Source organism: Aythya marila (genome assembly GCF_965140915.1).
Source record: "Aythya marila genome assembly, chromosome: 27".
NCBI lineage: Eukaryota > Metazoa > Chordata > Aves > Anseriformes > Anatidae > Aythya > Aythya marila.
In genome coordinates this window covers 1,373,760-1,392,243 of record NC_139068.1, presented here as the reverse complement: position 1 = coordinate 1,392,243, position 18,484 = coordinate 1,373,760, and the positions used below count along the sequence as shown (strand labels likewise).

The 18,484-nt window shown below is 59.0% G+C and overlaps 1 protein-coding gene across 4 annotated transcripts in view; it reads left to right on the top strand.

The window, feature by feature from the left end:
• The first annotated feature begins 2,943 nt into the window (after positions 1-2,943).
• CSNK1G2 (casein kinase 1 gamma 2) overlaps positions 2,944-18,484 on the top strand; it is a 37,376-nt gene continuing 21,835 nt past the window's right edge. Inside the window, exon 1 of one of the 4 annotated variants that reach the window (XM_082780288.1) lies at positions 2,944-3,021. The gene's annotated coding sequence lies outside the window, so the exon portion shown is untranslated. Of the gene's footprint in view, positions 3,070-3,105; positions 3,240-9,191; positions 9,476-18,484 lie in introns of those variants that run through there. The other 3 variants (XM_082780286.1, XM_082780285.1, XM_082780287.1) reach the window with 3 other exon arrangements.

Here is an 18,484-nt window from a genome sequence, read left to right as displayed (position 1 = left end):
ATCCCTGGGGCAAACAGGCTGTCTGACAGCAAAGGTGAGTTGCATCGCTCTATTTAGTGTGCAGCTGGATTTACTGCCCCAAATTATGCTATCCTGGCTTCATACCCCAGCTCTGCTCCATAGCGGATTTGTAACCCTAGGAGAGTTGTTTTCATCTCAGCTGCTTGATCACGTATCTGCTAATCTAAATGTTTTCTTCATCTCCAAAGCCTTGTACCCCCTCTGCAGCCATTAGTATCTCACCTTCGCTGGCAGGAGACGGTGTAGTCCTCATGTTCACAAAAATGTAACAGCAGCACCTTTTCCCAGAGCTGTTTTGCTCCAAGCATGCACGGGACGGGCAGGCATCACCTCCTGCAAATACCACCTGCTCTGCCCACAGCCAGGCTGTGCTGGGCTCTCAGAAAGTTGATGGCAGCTTTGTTGTATTGGCCTGAGCACGATTCAGCAAGGCAGCAGGGGCAGATGGAAAGCCCCAGGCACTGGTTTAGGTATTAAATAGCATTTGGGGGTCTGCTGGTTGTCTGCACCCTGAATGTCCGCCTCTCCACTCCTGGCTGTGTTATGGAAGTGTGAAATCAGGGATTTCCAACAGCTGCTTGCTGCTGTGTCCATCACATGGTGCGTATGAGGATGAAACAGCTCTTACTCAGATTCTTGCTCCAAGCCCTCAAAATCTTTGCAGGAGGTGCAGATTTGACCTCCTGCTGCTGCCACGAGTGGGGCAGGTCCCTGGTGCTTGGGTTTTCCTCTGCCGCACATCTTGGACGAGAGCTGGAGCTCAGGGGCTTGGCAGGAGCAGGGGGCAAGGTTCAGTGGGGATGGGGCAGTGGCTGCACCACTGAGCTTGGGTGCACAAAAAGAGCTCCCCAAATGTCCCACAGACCCCTGCATTGGGGTGGGGGCTCTTCCCTTTGCACTCCTGCTCCTCCAGCTGGAGCCCTGTGGTTGTGTGGGATGGGATGCTGTGAATGGCCTAGGTCTTTTTTTTTTTTTTTTTGGCTGATCCTTAATGGATTTCTATCACTTTGGTGCCATTTCCTGGACCCTGAATGCAAATGCTTCGGGAGAAACACTACATCGCCTGCTCCGAGCAGCTTTTTCCTCTGTATGAGTTACAGCAGTGCTTTTTTTTGTGCTGCCTGCTTGTGAATTAGCCCTAATTAACTCATGCCCTGGGGAGGAGGGCAGGGTTCAGAGCTGGATCCTTTCCCAACAGAAATTCCCTGGCTTTTCTCACTAACTCGCTGTGCTGAGCCGGTTCCATAGCATGAGTTGTAGAGGTCTCTGCAGACCACGCCTGGCACACTGTGTATTTCCTGCCAAGTTATGGCATGCTGGAGATCCAACTTTGAATAAAATCAGAACTATTTACTTTCTTGTTTCCTGCTCCAGAGGATGGATAAATTATCGAGCCAAATGTCTGGACAACTCCTGTAGTCTCAAAGTGCTGGAAATCACCTTTTTCCCCCTTTCCCTCCCACCCCCAGCACAGAGGGATGCAGTATTAAAAGCCCCCAGACACTGTAGGATCACAGGCCAGGGCCATAGCAGGCTGGGAACCCGTCAGCATCACCCCATGCTCAGCTCCTGCCTCGGGGCTGAGCCCAGGCTGCTCTCGACACACGCACTGTGCGCTGAGCAGTGCCAGGGCCCATCAGCACTGCTGCGGGGTGACGAGCTGAAGCAGGGCCATGCTGGGCAGAGCTGTGTGTGACTGCCACGGGCTTGCACAGTGTCACCAAAAGGGACACAGAGGGGGAAAAAGGGGGATGCAGCGGTCTGGGATGGTGCAAAGGGAAAAGGGGAGGGTGGCTCTGCTGCTGGGGCACAGATAACGGCCCTTCTGTGCCCTTCTGCACCCTCCTGCGACAGCCGGAATCCCCGCACTGGGGACGGAGCTGCCAAAGGGCAGGGCCCAGGGGTGGCAGGATCCCTGCCTGGCTCGTGGTGTAGCTTGTTCCCTGGTCCTAATTCTCTGATGTCACCGTTCTTCTAGAACCAAACGCATGCAGGGAAAAAAATACTTCAAAGGAGTGGTGCGAGGCAGGAGGAGGGTTCATTGGCAGGAGCGCTCCCATACAGCTGGGAGAGAATTGATTCAAGCCACTGGGGCTGCTGAGGTGGGCCTTTGGGGTGACGGTGGAGCCTGAGGACCGGGTTCTCCCCAGACCGCCCCAGTTCCTTCGCCAAGTGTTTGGGGGTGAGGCTGCCCCGCGCCGTGACACCGATGAGAGCAGCAGGACCCCGCGGGGAACCTGCTCCCCCTCAGCACCAGGGGCTCTCTCAGAGGTTCCAGCAGGGATGGCGGCTGCGCTTTGTGGGGAGGCAGCGGCTCTGGCCGCAGGAGCGGTGTCCTGGGGCTGAATTATTTGAATAAACCCAAAACGGAGCAAAGTGACGAGCTGGGGGGGGAGGCAGCGGGGCTGAGCCGCCGCCTGTCCCTGTGCATCCCCAAAGCACGGCCATCCCCTACAGCTGTGCACGACACTTTGGTTGAGGTATATATATGTGTGTGTGTGTGTATATGTATATATCTCCCTGGTACATGTATGTATATGTGTACATATCCCATATATGTCTGTATTTATCTCCCTGTTCCTGTGGGTCCCTGAACTGGGGCCATCCCCTACAGCTGTGCCCTGCACCTTGATATCTGTTTATACCTATATCTATGCCTATATGCACCTATCTCCCTGGTGGCTATACCCTATAGCTGACGGTGCCACAGAGGGTTTATGGGCAGCAGGGGCGCGTCCCCTACAGCGGGGCCTGTGCCCTACAGGGGGCCGCGCCCCTCACGCAGCGCCGTGGGCAACAAGGGGTTAAAGGGAAGCCCCGCCGGGAGCCGCCCGGCGCGGCGCTGCCGCAAAGCGCCGCGAACCGCTGTAAAGCGGCCGGTGCTCTCCGCAAAGCCTCCCTATTCTCGACCGCGCTTTACGCCAACGCAGCAGCGCTCCCCAACCTCTCTGCCGCTGCGCGTGCGCCGAGCTGCGCCGGGCCTCCCCGCTCCGGAGTTTGGTATTCACGAAAGGCGTTTGCGCCGGCGGCCTGGCGGGGGGCGCATGGGTGCGTGCGGAGCCTACGCCGGCGGCGTAGCCGTGTGGCTGGCTGGGCGCTGCTGAGGGAGGCGAGAGGCGGCGTGAGGGGAGCCGGGCAGGGCCGGGCCGGGGGCGCCGCCATGGGGAGGCGGCCGCGGGGCAGCGGCTGCGGGGCCCGGCGCTGAGGGAGCCGCCGAGGTAACGGCCGCCGAGGGGCGCCGGGGCCGGGCCGGGGCTGCCCCGGGGCTGCGGCACGGCCCGGGTGGGAGCGGGGCGCTGAGGGGCGCTGAGGGGGACGGGGAGGGCGACCCAGGGGGGTGAGGAGGGGCTGAGGGGGGCTTAAGGGGGTTAAAGGGGGGCTGGGGAGGGGTAAGGGGGACTCTTAGGGGGCTGCGAGGGAATGAGGGGGGGCTCAGGGGGTCGGGAGGAGGGACTCGGGGGGGGCTGACGGGGATTCGCGGGGGCCCGGGGGGCTCTGAGGGGCCCGGGGGGGTCCTGAGGGGCCCGGGGAGCTCCGAGGGCCCGGGGCCGCCTCGCTGCGGTTCCTCCCCGCGCCGCCTCCGTTGGAGCTGTGGGGAAGGGGCCTGGGTGTCCCCCGGCGTCGTGTGTCCATCCGCCTGCCTGTCTGTCTGTCCGTCTGTCCTCCCCCCCTCCCCAAATCAGCGCCGTGTGGGGCTGGGGCCGGTAGCGGGGCACCCCCGGGTGTGTCCCTGTGCCCCTGCCCCGCAGCCGGGGCCTCGCAGGATGTTGGCTCCTTTGTATGTGGCTTCCCTCCCTCCGGAGGGGCTGGGAGGTGTTTATTTGGGGAAGGGCCTGTGCCGAGGCTGGTATTTAAAATAGCTCCTTTCCTTTGGCGAAGCGGGTGCGGAGGGATGTGAGAAACAGGGAAAATAACCTGCCCTCCTTCTGCCCCGCCACAGCCGAGCTGACTCGGGCTGTGCCTACAGCACCCGGGGGAGGTTTGCAGCCAGGGAGCAGCTCTCCCCTGCCAGCCTGGCAAGCAGGGAGCTGCCACCAGAGGCCTGCGGCTCCTGGCTGGTGGCTGGCAGAGGGAACTGAGGGGCTCCTCGGGCCGAGAGGGCAATAAGGAGGTGTCTGGGGGTTGTTGGGGAACGAGCCTTTGCTAAGGAGGCATGGTTGCGGTCTGAGCAGTATGGGGATCAGCCGCGTTAAGTGTGTTTCTGAAGTTAAAAATGAAGTTTGTTAAAGCTCTTTCAAGCTGCTGTGAAATCAGCTCGTTTTAAACAAGGTGGAGGTAACCGGGACCCCGGCCACGTTCTGTACAAACTGCCTGCTGGCTGGGAAGTTGCCTCGTTGACTAATCCATTTGTTTTCCTGCCGTACAACAAGTGGTTGGGTATCTGGGAATACGTTCTGAGGTGTGTGGAAGTTCACCTGGGCTGTCCTGTCGGCGTGCCCCCACCTCACCGCTGCCAGGTTTAAAAATCAGGCCTTATGTAACAGCGTGGAGGAGACGTTTGGTGTTTGCCAGTGCGTCTGACAAAGAATCGCTGTGAATTAGGGCAGGAGGCCTCCGTGGGGATCGTGTGGAGAGGCCTCCCGCGTGGTGGGGCAGGCTTGGCCGCTGTCACTTGCCAAAGCTTTGTTTGGTTTTGGTTGAATTTGGGGTGTCGCAGAGAGGAGCGGTGTTCCGTGGTGATTTTCTCGCCGCTTGGTACCTTTGGGCCTCCAGGCGGGTTGCAGTGTTGTGGTGTGGGCGAGGATGCTCTGCCCCAAACGCGGCTCCCTCGGGTCCGTGGTGGCACAGGTGCTGGGGCATCGTCTCGCCAGCTCGTAGGGACTGCCGCCCTCGTGTGCTGGTCTGCCCAGGGATTTGCCCTCCTGGTCACCAGTGCACAACCTGCAAGGGCTCAGGAATCCCTTCAGTGGTTTCTCTGCAAAACCAGCTGCCGCCCCGCGCCTGCACGGACGTGGCCGGGGTGCAGCGGGTAGCAGCTTGCAGGGGAGAAGGCTCTCCTGTGCAGCAGCAGCTTCTTGGGAGGCACTGGATGGAGCTCGGTGTTGCTGCCCTGGCAGCGTGGCTCGTGTTTGGGTTTCTTGTTGCAGCTCTCCTTGGAGCGAGCGGGGAGGAGGAAGTTGGCGCTGGCAGTTCAGCAGGTTTCCGAATTGTGCCCTGCGAGTGCTTCTCCGTGCCGCCGCCGGTACGGCGAGAGGCTTCGCATCGCCTCTTGCTTTGTATTCTGCTTCTGAGCTCCTGTGCAGCCCGAGTGTTGTCAAAACTGCTAATACGGGAGTGACTCAGCGGATCAATGGGAACGACAGGAGGGCTGCGCTTATGGACAGTCAGGATTTTCCCCCCACCCCCTCCAGCCCCACTGGGCTGGAAGAGATGATATCCGAGAGAGCCACTGCCAATAAACATGTTTACTGGCCTCGGGCCTGATTGCCTTCTCTTCCCCCCCGTGGCTTTTCTAGCTCCCCTGGCGAGGAGAAGCCATGTGCTGGGAGCAGCGGTGCTTGGCTGCGCCCCCCCATCAGTCTGAGGGCATCCGAGCAGCCGCAGGGACTGGCCCTGGGGTGTGTGAGCCAGGGAAGGGAGCAGCAGGGGACCTGCAGCCCCGCAGGCACCCAGAGGTGTCTGGGGTCGCAGGGAAGCCTCGGCCAGCGGCACCTCCTGCTGGAAGTCTGGAGGAAAGAGAGGGGCAGCCCTCGGGGCTGGGGAGGAGAGGAGAGGCATCCCTTCTCTCCCAGCAGCGTGCTCAGCACCCTGCAGTGCCTCGCGCTGCCCCCGTCCTTTCCAGCTGCCTCTGGAGTTACCCCCCCTTCCCTCGTGGTGCTGCTGAGGGGCAGGGGACTCGTGCTGACGAGGAGCTTCCTCCGGGTGCTCTTTTCGGGGAGCAGCTCTGCCCTCAGCTCTGTGGGTGTAGCGAGGAGCCGCTGGGGCTGCTTGGTCCTGCTGTGCCTGGTGCCCTGGGAGGGGACGAAGGGGAAGGAGTTGCCTTGGTTCTGGAGTTCTGCCGGAGAAGAAGTTCTCTTCCCGCTAGAAAAGCTGTGTGCTTATAAATAGTTTTGGTTTTTATTGGAATGGATGTTTGTACTTCCTACTGGCAGGCAGCATCTCCAGTAGGACCGTCGCTGCTGAGAAGCAGCAGGGCTCGGTTGTGGGGAAAGTAAAAGGTGACTTTCTGCTGGAGCAGCCCAACACCAAGCATTTGGGCTCCCCTCCTGGCTCCCAGGTCCCCACTGGCTGCCCTCCATCTCCTGGGGGATTCTCCAGAATCCCTGCTCTGGCTGCAGTACCTCCTGTTGCACAGCCCCCAGGCTGTTTCAGTGCTGCATTGCTCCTAGGAAGTGGTTTTAAAAAAAAAAAACAAAAAACAAAACACTGTGGAGCCCAGCACCCAGCTGGCTGAGGTGGTCCAGGGTTCCTCCTGCCAGCTGCTGGGCAGCTTTGGCAGCTGGGGTGAAACCTGGGCCAGCCCTTCCAAGGCTCGCCTCCACCCCGAGCTGTTCCGAGCTGGGATTTTCCCCCCTCACTCCCTCGCGGGTTCTGAGGGTGCTGCTGTGCTGGGGATGAAAAGTGGTGCAGCGAGAGCTGGGGGAAAGGCAGCCCGTGGAAAACCACACGTCTGTCTGTCTTCCGTTGGCTGCAGTGGCAGCGTTGCAGCAGAGCAGTGAGCTCGAGAAGCATCGAGGTGATCCCACGCCTTGTGATTTAGGAGATGGTTCTTCAGGGAAGCTGCAACTCAGAGGCAAAACTTTGCAGGGCCTTTGAAAATGCTGCACAGACTGAGATGCGCGTGCTTGCTTTCATGGCCCATGGAGAGGAGAGTTTGTTGGGCTCTCCTTGGCCTCCCGGGCCACGAGAGAGGCTGTGAGGCTGGAGGAAAGGAGCAGTATTTTTTTTTGTCATTCATTTTTACCCAGCTCCTAACCAGAGAGTGTTCTGCAGCCCTTTGTTATTTAATGTTATGCAATGCTTCGTGAGGGAGGCCTGGCTTTTACTTGCCAAATGGCAAATGAGATGCTTGGCAGGCGATGTGCAGGCTCTGCCCTCCTGAGGGGGATGTTAAGTTCATTAACAGAGGTTAACGTTGGGCTTGGCCTCGGGTTCTGTGACGCTTCCTTCTGGAGGAGCTGCGCAGCCCCTGCGCACGGGGACCGGGGCCTGAGGGGGCCCTGCGAGCACCGGGGCTGGAAGGTGCCGGGAGCAGCGGCCGTGCCCCCAGCGCGCTGGGCAGGGTGAGGGGCTGGCTGCTGGGCGCCGGTGGCTGCGGCCGTGCAACCTGAAAGCAGAAGGCAGCGAAATGGCTCCGTGCTGCTCACGGCTCTGTGCTCCCAGCGCCTGGCGGCTCCAGGTAGGAGATGTCACTGCTGTTGGCTTTTGGGGTAGCGCGAGGTATAAACAACAGTGCAAAAGAACCTTTTTCTTCTCCTTTTTCTTCTCCTTTTTTTCTTGTGGACTGTTGGAAGTGACGAAGTTTGTGCTCTTGGTGCAGGGGAGGAAGGTGCTTTCCGGTACCTTCCGCGTGGAGTGCTTGCCTGGAGCACCCCCGGTCCGGCCACGTTCACTGCCCTTCTCTTTGGTTTTTACTCAAAGCCTTGTTTTTGTGTTGCCCAGCACAGAGAACATCGAGGGTGCTGCTCAGAGCAAGCGCTGGTGCTGCAGGCACGTTTTGCCTGCTGGAGGAGGCTGCAGCTGAGCAGCGCTCGCCTCTGGTGGGCGCAGGGTCAGCGGTGCTGACAGGTATGGGCTCATCCCTGCCATGGGCCGTGGCGATTGCTGCACAAACCTGATCGCCGGGGCTGATTGCTCCATGGGTTTCCGTGGCTGGGGAAGGAAAAGCAAGTGCTCAGAGGGCTGCAGGGTCACTGCTTCCTCCAGGGTAACCTGCAGGTGGTTTGGTTGGAATCGCGTGCTGTTCCCATGGGGGTGTCTGCCTGGTCTGGGGATCTGGGGAGAGGAGCCCGCAGCAGGTTCCTGCAGTGCTGCAGGAGGTGTCTGGGCACGGGGAGACGAATTCCAGCCCAGCCAACCTCCACGGCTCCGTGCGGCTGGGTGCGTGGCGGGGCCATGCCGAGGGGTGCCACAGGAGCAGTTCCCTCCCCGTCCATCTGCCTGCAGTGGGGCAGCAGAGCCGGGTACCCCTTGCAGGCACCGAGTTCAGGAGAGCGAAAGGAGCTCGGATATCCCGCTAACATCGGTGCGGCGAGCTGTAGGACACGAGATGTTCTGCAGCACGCTGTCCGGGCACGCCTGAGCTGTGTGCCAGTAAATGTCTCCAGCGACAGCTTTCTCTTGAGGAATTGGCCACAATTTTGACCGGGCATCGTGGGGCTGCTGTGGGAGAGGTGAGGCTGGCTCGGCAGTCCCGTCTGCTCCTGCCATCTCACTGACTTAGGCTGAGGGGTTTTCCTGCAAGAGCCTGTGCATCTGGCAGGGAGCTGAGCTGCGCTGTGTGGTCTCAGCCCGGAGCACCTCCTGCAGCAGCGGGCTGGAAGGTGGCAGCCTTTGAGAAGAGGCAGCACAGGCCGAGCAGGGGAACCAGCGCATGTGAACGGCTGGCTGCAGTCCGGGCGGCACCCGCAGCTCCCAGCAGGTTCCTCGGCTCTCTCCGTCTCAAAACAACGTGTGCGTGGCGTGAGGACGCGCTGCAGCGGGCTCGGAGAGCAGACACCTGAAGCGTGCTAGTGCACAAGCAGGGCACAGTTCCTGCTGTGGCCATGGTGGGGACAGCCCCAATTCCGCCTGCTCCTGGGACAGGAGTGCAGCGCTTGGTGCTTTGCTCCTCTTTCTGTTCAGAGCCAGAAACCAAAGTCCAGAGCGACGCTTCTCCAGCCAGAAGCATTTAAAGGCACTTGCTGTTGTTTTCGGGCCAATGTTTAACTTGCTCCTGCGATGAGGAATGCCTGCTAGACTCTAAATATTTGCCTTGAGGAAGAAGTTGGAGAGAAGAACATCCGCTGCGGCGGCTCGAGGGGGGCAGGGGGCCGACAGGAAATGTGCTCACGTCTCCGCGCTCACAGGTCTGTAAAACCGCCCGCCTTCCCCGCAGCCCGGCCGGGCAGGTACGGGGCGGCCCTGGCTGAGCTGCGGCGCAGGAGCAGCGGGGAGGAAATGTTTGTGTGCTCGGGCACGCGGCGCTGGGTGTGTCTGCGTGCACGGCCCCGCTCACGCTGCCGGGGGATTTCAAGGCGAGCATTCGGAGCTGCCTTCCAACGGGGCAGCGTCCGGCGGCGTGGGCAGCCAGGCTGAAGCGTGCGTAAACTTCCTGATAGAAGAATCTGAGCAGAAAAGAAACGCTCTGCTGCTTCTGCCGTAGTCTTTGGCAGCTGTGAAACCCTCTGCAGCGGATCCTGCTCATAGCAGGACTTCCTGTGCCCTGGACCCGCTCGATGAGGTGCTTGTGGCTTCTGCCCTCACTCACCTCGCTGTGATCCCTCTCGCAGCGCGCCACGAGTGCACGGCTCCGGTAAGGCTGTAAGGGCGCTCGCTGCCTCTCGTCTGTGTGCGGTTTTTCCCCGTTTCTGGGCAGAGAGCAGCTCTGCAGAGATGCGCTGGGTGCCGGGGATGTACGTCAGGATCAGGCGGGGCGGTGCTGGCCTGCACACGAAGGAAAGCGTGGATTCACCGTGAGGAAGCGGGGGCGGGGAGGAACCTGCGGCTCTTCTCCCACCTTGCCATGGCTCAGGTGCTTCTGCAGGCAGGCTGAGTGGTGCTGGGGCTGGGCGTGAAGTCTGGCCTTCAGGGGCACGGCGAGTCTCTGCCCCAGCTGCACGTTCACTGCTCATGGTTGTTCCTTTGGCCATCCCTGACTGCTGTAGTGGAGCTTTGCATAGATAAAGAAGAGTGCGTTTACTCCTGAAGCAAAATCAAAGGCGCACGGTGTTAGCCAGGAGGGCTTTGCCCAGTTGGGAACTTCCTCCTTCCCATGGAGCAAAGGACCTGCGGGCAGCCCTGAATCACCACCTGAAGCTGCGATCCAGAGAGCAGAGTCCAGCTGGGGCAGCTCTGAGTGTGGCTTCAGCTTTTCCTGATGGCTTTGTCACTGGGGAGGCAAATGTTCTTGTCAGAGTGAATCTGAGCCCTGTCCAGCCTGGAAGCCGGCAGGGTGCTGGTGTTGGGAGGGGAGTGGGGATCGGGTGACTCTACAGGAAGGTGGCAAACTGACTTTTTCCCTCGTTTTGCATGCTCTGCAAGCACCTGATAGCGTCTGGTGGTAACTGAGCTGTGTCCGGGCAGCCCAAGTGGCTGCAGCAGCCTGGAGCCCCTCGGGTGGTGCAGACCAGGTGTAAAAGGTTTTGGAGGGGCTCGTGGTCCCATGCAGGGCAAGCAAGCCCCGCTGAGCGTGCTGTAAAGCTGACCGCAGGTGGGCACCCAGCAGCACTGTGCTGCTCTGGGACATCTCGTTCTTCTTCTGTAAAGTGTGGGTGGGTTTGGGGCCACAGATTGGCTGCATGATGAATGGAGAGGCCAGGGGAGCTGAGTGCACTTTGCGGGGGCTGGAAGAGGTGACAGGAGCAAGAAACCTGAGTAATGGACTCACGGAAAGAGAAGAAAAGGTTGGGGTTTCAGGTTTGGGTTTCCCTTTTTTGGGAGGTGTGCTCTGGAGAAGGGCGAGCGTGTGTTGGCTGGGGTGTCTGGGACAAGTCAGGGAAGTGTGAGCCCAGAACGGAGGGCGAAGACTCGGGCTGTGCACACAAACAGTGCTGAGGGCAGCAGGATGGACTGGGTGGTCCTGGGGGCGTCCTGTCTGCTGCTGCTTGCAGGTGATCCTCTGACGTTACGAATTAAGCCCTTTATTAGGGTCCAGAGAAGCAAATTGTGAGCAGGGAAGGCAAAGGGAGCAACCAGCAAGCTTGCACCAGCTGTACCTGCTGGAGGGACGGGTGGGTTTTGGCTGAAGCCCTTGGGCAGTCTCCTCACGGAGCGGTTTGTCTCCCTGCCAGCAGCGGCTCTGTGAGCACCTTCCTGGCTGTAGCCACCCGGGTGGTGTTCCTGCTTCAGCCCTGGCCTTGGGATCTCGTAAAACGCTCACAGATGGGGAGGGAGGGAAGGTGAGAAGCAGCCTTTGGAACATGCCCTTCTGATGTGGAGGTTGGTGGCAAACCACAGTGGGGCCTTCATCCACGGAGCTGTCACGGCGCTCAGTACGGGGTTGTGAATCCAGTTCCCTGGGTGAGAAACTGCGGGATGGAGGAGTGAAAAGATGCTGAACCATCTGCGGCACGTCCAGGAATGGGGTGCGGGTCTCTGACCCCTCTGCTTATCCCTCCCTGCGAGGCAGCAGCCGGGGGTGTCTGTCTGGGACTGAGGGCGATGCGGTGAAGGTTGGGGATCATCCTTCGCTGCCCCCTTTTCCTCGGCGAGATCAGCAACGCGTCAGAGTTTCGCACTGCTTCCCTTCCCCATCTGTGAAATAAGCAGGTCACTTGTGTACCTCAGAGAGAGGTTGCAAGGAAAAATGTGCAATGCACTGAGCTGCTTGGGCTTGTACCAGAGGGGGTGGGGAGATAAATGCCTCCTGCACTGCTCCTCTGCAGACGCTGCCGACTCTGCTGTGTGAGCTGGGGGTATTGTGCCACTGCGCACCCCGCTGCCCCCGGTACTTTGCAGTACAGGTGAATTGAACTGCTCCTCCTTGCTGCTCCTTCTGCCTCTGGCCTGGGCTCTGGGCCCTGTTTGTGGCCCGGGGTGGCTGTCCCCATAGGGGTGGAGAGCTGGGAGCAGCACACGTAAGGCAGGGTGGCTCGTTTCCAGTGAGGAAGCGCTGCTGGCATCCCAGCGCAGGGAGCTCGACAGCTCAGGGGAGAGGTTTCCCTGTGAAACCACCCCCGACGCTTTCCCTTCCACCCTCCTCCTTCCCCTCCTGGCTCTTAAGGCTTGGCAGTAATTGGGGAGGAAACGTGTGGGGCTTCGAGCGGCCCGAGGAAGAGCGCAGAGGGAGAAGCGGCTCCTGCTCGAATGTGGGACAGCTCCGCCCGACAGAGCTGCAGCTCTGCAGCCCAGGGATGGAAGCAGCCTTGTCACCGGTGAGCGACACCCCCTGTACCCTGCCTCCAGTTCCATTGCCTGTGCCATCCCCTCCTTCTGTGTGACTTCAGGGGAGCTGGGGAAGTTGCAATTAGCTGCACGTTGGTGACGGAAGAGCCTGGGCACCCCTTCGTCCCTGCCTCGTGTTGCAAAAGGCCACCCCAGAGCTGCCGCTGCAGCTGCTTCCTAACCTGGTTCTGTCAAAAGGATGTGGGTTATGGGAAAAAATCCCAAACCCTTACCATTCAAAGTGCTTCTGCCACCCCAGCTCCTGCTGACAGCGGGGGTTTGGGAGCGATACACACGACACCGGAGTGACGGTCCCAGATGGGCCGAGGAAGCCTCCTGGCACACATCTTGCCGTGCCTGAGCCTTTGGCAGTTGGCGCATGGAGCCTGGCCGTACGTTTCCCGTCCACCCTTGGGGATCCCTTTTGCCATGGTGAAACATGGCTGGGGGTGACCCCTCTGGAAAGCCCTTCCCGCTGCAGGCCCCGCAGGGCTCAGCGTGCTCCCGTGCCCCATGGGATGAGAAACGATCCCGAATCGCGGAGGCAGCAGGCGCAGCGGGCTGTGGCCATCCTTCCCCCGGTGCTGCCTGGCTCTCATCGCCGCTGCTTGCTCCCCAGTCCTGTGAGCGGCCGGGGAGCCCTGCTGTTCACCGTGCCTCTGAGAAATGTTGGAGAAGGCTTTTGGAAAAAATCTGCCTGTTTTCTCCCCAGTTTCCAAGGCTGTCCCATGCAGGGAAGGTCCCTGTGGCAGGGCCACGTGTGCAGGCGAGGTTACGGGGCACGGCAGTGCTCAGGACCCGGCTTTCCTCCCGCTTGTGCTGCTGCTTCTGTGCAACACCCAGCAGCTGCGTGCCTCGGTTCCCTCTTCTGTACCCACACTTCCCCAGCGAAGTACCTCAAGCTGCCTGCTGCAAGGAGTAGTGCAGGAGCCAAGGGACATCGAACGGCTGCGTCAGCCATCTGGAAAACCCCTGGAGCTTGTGTCTGGGAACACCGGGAAGACCCAAGGGGCGATGCTGCTGCTCTGATCCCTGCTCAGCTGGGAGGGGAGCTGCTGTGTGCCCAGCCCCTGGAGCTGCACGCTGTGGAAGGCAGCCTGGTGGAGAGGATGTCCCATGGAGCGTCCCACGTGGTGCGATGGATCCGGGCCTTTGTACATGCTTGGGGTGGTAAGGGCACGCTTGGAAAGAGCAGCGTCCCAGCCTGGGATTGTCTGCAGCTCCCCAGCGAGCTGGGCTCTGGTCAGACAGTTCTGGCAGCGTGGAGGGAACCATCAGAGGGGTTCTCTCACGTGTGGCCACTTGAGAAATTGGGGTCACAGACATGAAGAAAGCCTACTGTAGGCTTGGTGCTCAAATGTAGCGTGGGCAGCAGGGATGTCCTGCCCTCCAGAGATGGTGGCTTTGAGGAGAAGCGAGCATCACCTGCGGAGTGGGGTTGTGCCCTGGCACGTCAGCTGCAGGCTGCTGCTCGCTGCTGCTGCTCAGGCTCCTGACTGCCCTGCACTGTCCCACCCTTCCCCTGCTTGCTCCCAGGGCCCGATCTCAGCGGTGTGCTGCTGGATGGTGGTTTCCTGGTCCCTGGAAGCTGGGAGCAAGTGGAGATGCCCTGAGCTGTTCAGTGATCCTGAGCCTGCTCCAGCTGTTCTCAAGCTCGCTGTGCTGCGGGACACCCATGGTGTGAGTGTCAGAGGGCTGCAGTTTCCAGTCTCCTCTGCCTGTGGGCTCCTGAGGTTATCTGGGAGCCTGTCTGCGTGCTGTGGGAAGGAGAAAGTGCCAAGTTTGGGAGCCTGCTGGCCCTTCCCTGCACTGTGTTCAGTCCTGCCAGGAAGAAATCTCCCCCAGGTGGATGAGAGGGCTGGAGCCTGCACCCAGCTTGGGCCTAGGGCAGGAAAGGAAGGGAAGGGAGCTGTGCGCATCCAGGAATTGGCTTCTGTGATAGGAAAGGGATTGGGAAATGCCTGCTCCTTTGGAGAACAGCTGCGGAGCCCTCGTCCTGGCTCTAGCTGATCCCTCAGTGCCTGCAGGAAGCATGTGTGGGATCCGAGGCTGCAGGATCCAAGGGCATGATGTGGAGAGTGGGCTGGGGCCATGGGATGTGCTCCCCTCGCCCTGCTTTGGTGGCAAGAGCAGACTGGGGCTCTGAGATCCTCAGGAGTTTGCTGCGCATCCATCTGACCTCACGCTGAGGCTTCAGCACACGTGTGCCTTTAAAGCCGCCTGTTTGGAGGAGCGAGGGGAGAACCCAAAGTTCTTAGCAGCCAGCAGCACGAAGCCCACGCCTCTGGGTGCGCTGGTGAAGTCTTTGTGTGCCCCACAGCCGTTGCCTTGTGCTGGGCAGGCACTGCAGCCTCTGCTGCCTGGCACGAGGCAGGGCAGCTCACTGCTGCCGCAGCACAAAGGTGCGGCACGTCTCTGGCTGCGGAGGAGGAGGGGAGGAAAGCCTTCCTCTCGTCTGGCTGCCTGTGAAACCGACGGCAACTTTGCTTTCACATCTGTTCCCGTCCATGCTGCCTGATGCGCGCTAAGATGCCGTGTCAAGAGAAAGGCAAGCAGAGCTTGATATTGCTCTTATTCAAAAAAAAAAAAAAAAAGTGTTAGCTTTTGAGGACACGGGAGTATTTGGGGACAGTGCTGGGGAAGCCGCGTGCTGGTAGAGATGGTCTTAACCTTATTTCAGGCTGCAGTGGCACAGGAGGAGGTGTTCTGGCCTCAGACGTGAGATGTGAAATGGAAGCGGTTGTTCCAGGCTGCCGGGTGAGAACCGTGTATTTATCTAGAAACCTTCTTTTTGCTGCTGCCTGGTGACTGCTAAGCAGGCTGCGAGCCCCAGGAGTGGGCGGGAAGGCACTGGAAGGGGAATTTGCCTTGCTCGCAAACCTGCCATCAGAGCAAAATGGCAGAAAAGTGACTCCTGCGCTGCTGGAAAGGGCAGCGAGGGCACGGTCGTTCCTGGGGCCGACTCTCTTATGCAGCTCACGTCCTGTGCCTGCGGGCACTTGTCTTCTGTGTCATGAGCCCAGGCAGCAGGAAGGGTGGCAGAGCCTTCAGGGTGGGTTTTGCCCTGCAGGTGAAGCAGAGGGGGTTAAAAAAGATCTGTGTCCAGCAGCAGGGGCTGACGTATGGAATAGGACTGCCCACCTTGAGCACGTTTCAGGCCCTGGCTCTGTAGTCATCTTCAGAGGCCTGTGCTTGGCAGCTGCTCCAGCAGTGGCTCTCCTTGCGCTTCTCCCTGCCTAGGGTACAGAAGCACCGTGGTGGTTGGGGTGCAGACTGTTCTGGGAGCTGATTTTGCGAGGGGATGACCAGGCTTGAATGCAAACCTCGGGCATGGCTCTAGGTGAGTGCTGGGGACTGCAGCACGGGGCTGGGCCGAGGCAGATCCCCCTGGGTTGCTGGGCACTGGGGCTCCCCGGGGCAGGCTCTATCTCAAGGTGAGTGTGCTTGTGACAGCGAAACCAGCGGGAGAGCTGGGCAGGAGGGGACTGCTCGGAGAAGCAGCAGGATCTGCTCTTTCCCCAGTCCCTGTGGATGTGGGGAGCGGGCGTGCAGGGTGCGGGGCTGGTGAGCAGCTCTTTGCTGGCCAATTGCTGCAGACTTGGGAAAGCAGCTGCTTCCTCTGCAGCTCTGCCTTCTAGCAGCAGCACGGATTTAATTAGCGTCTGGTGTCGAACCGGAGCTCGCCATGCTGGGGAGGCATTGTCTGGTTTCAATAAATACCCGCCGGCAGAGCCACAAAAGCCAGCGCATGCGAGGGACTCGCCGGCTGAGACCACTTGTTGGAGTGAGCGGCTGGGGTGTGAAGTGCCCCAGTGAATCCCGCGCTTGTGCTGAGCGGGAGCTTGAAAGGCATCGGCAGCGTCTTGGCCGGGGCGCCCGCGCGTGTCCCGTGGAGATGCAGAGCCGGGCGCTGGGCTCTGGCTGCTGTCCTTTGAGCTCCCCCAGCCAGAGGCTCCGCGCCGGCTGTAGTGAACTTCCTTTCTTCTAGCACTACCAAGTCTGCATGAGTAAAACCGAAACCACTTCAACGTCCTAATCAGTGTTTTTTTTGTTTTTTTTTTTGTGCTGAACAGCTAAGATGTGATAGATTCTGCAGAATTACAGCCTTGTGTAATTTACCTCCTGCAGGGGCAGAAGACGAGCCCGCGTCTTTTCCGCTGCTGTTCCGAAGAAGGGGTACGGCTCTGGTTACCCGCCTGCAGCCTCCTCCTTACGGTAACGGCGGAGCGAGTTGCACTTTCTAAGACAGAAATTGTTCCATCTGTGCATGGAACACCAGAGCCACGCTGTGCAGGTAGCGGAGCATCGGGCTGGAGCTGGTCCCTTGCTCTGCAGCCTTCCAGCAGCACAGCAAAACCTCTGCGGGCCCAGCAGCCGAGAGCAGAGCTGTTGCTGCTCTAGGCCAGCAGAGGCAGGTGTAGGGAACAAGGAGAAGACGCTGGCAGCATCTCAGAGCAGGGCTGGAGGGGAAGGTGGGCAGCCCCATGGACCTGTCTTGATTTGGGCTTCTCTCAGCACCTTGGTTTTGGTGTCCCCGATCCCCGTGGAGGTTCGGTGTTGCTGCTGTTCCCACACGCTGTGGTTCTGGCACTGGGACCGTGCTCCAGGGGCCCGTGGGGTGTGTGTGGCTCGAGACCCAGGGGGGGCCTGCCCTGGGACTCGCTTGGGCCAATTGCTCATTCTTTTTGTGGGGTTTGTAAGAGTCAGCCACAGCGTTGTCACCATTCAAGCCTCTCTGATGAAGTTTCAGTGCTTTTTCTGCTAGGTTTCATGAATTCTGTAGTTGGAAGCGTAAGTTTGTGGCTGATGTGCCCAAAGAGATGAATGGACTTGACTGAGCACTTGGCTCTTGGGTGGATTTGTCTGAGTCGTGCTGTGTTTGATCTCTCCCGGTCTAGTTTTCAGATTTGATCTTATTTTAGCATGTGTATATTTACTGTTATTACTATTACTATATTTCCTAGAGAAGTATTTTTAGCTTTTTGCTTGGTTCCTGTGCTGCTGCTGAAATTTCAATCATGGTATTTCCGTCTCTTTGGTCAAGCACTGTTCATATTTTCCATCCAGGTGTAACTGCTTTGGATGGGGATCCAACGAAAAGAGTGAAATTCTATATTCAGCTGGAAGCAAATCGCAGAGCAGCGGAGAGATGCTGCAGGGAGTTTGCTTTGTTGCTGATTTTATTGAGGCACTCAGGTGTTGCCCTCGAAGAGCTGTTGCCTCTGCAAGCTTCTTTGTGTTTAAAAACACGAAGGATCTGTGTTCTGGATTCTGACTGTCCAAAGCGCATCAATTTCCATTTCTGCTTATGCAAGTGGGGAGCAAACAGGAATCAAAACCGTCCCACTTGTGTTGGTTAAAGACGGACCTGTTCCCTCATTGGATATTGTTAGGTGCCAGATAGTTGCTGCCGAATGGACGTCAGAAAGCTGACTTTTGGTAAAGCTGCCGATGCACACGCACATCCTCACTTCAGGAGCTTGTGTCACCTGCCAGGGCTGTGCTCTGGCACGAGCTTTGTGCTCACCTCAGAGAGGAGCAGATGTCTTACAGCTGTGGTAGCACAAGGAGCTCACACTTTCGTGTGAGGCTGTATTACCCCTATTACCTTCAGAGCGTTGCCTTTGCACCCACCTGGGCTCTGTCACGAACTGAAAAATCCTATTTGGTGTTTTTCTCCAGTTTTGCCACTTGTTCAATTTGGTTCTGTCTGGGCAGCAGCTAACGGGCTTCGCTTGTGCCTCTCCGTTGAGTCGGGGTCTGTGCGGAGGGGACGCTGCGTGTGCAGCGAGAGCCTTGGGTGGTCGAGCCTCTTCTCCCCCAACCGCATCGTTAGCGGTGCTGTTTCTGCTGGAGTGTGCAGAACAGCTGAGATTCGGCTTCTGAAGCAGTCGGATGGTTTTGAATGTCAGCTCGTAACCTCTACAGATCTCAATGAAATCATGCGTGAGTCATTATTGGTTTTGCATTGTGAGAACTCGGGGTAGCTGAGCGTTTGTCAGGCCGCCGAGCTGTGAAGCAGGACTCCCCGTCAACAGAGACCTTCTCTGCTGCCGTGTTGGGGCTCAACTTCCCTTGTTGTTTTCGAGGGAAAGATGTAGTGCACACCTCTTAAAGAAAAAGCATTGAAGAGTTTGCTGTAACCCGTTAAAAAAAACACGTGAATGTTTGGAGGCTGGGAGAAAGTAAATTGGGAGAGATTTGGAGCGGGAGGTGAAGAAGTGACCGGAGCACAGTGCCGAAATGTCTGCCCGGGAAGGGAATGGCCAGCGAGGAGAGAGCTCCTCGGGTTCAGAGAGCAGCCTAGGTGTGGTGGCTGGAGGAGGAAGCCAGGCACTGCAAGGCAGGAAGAAAAACCCATCTTTTTCACAGCTCAGGAGGTTGGGGGGGAGGGGGTTAAAACATCAAATGCTTTATTATTAACTTCTTTAATCCTGAT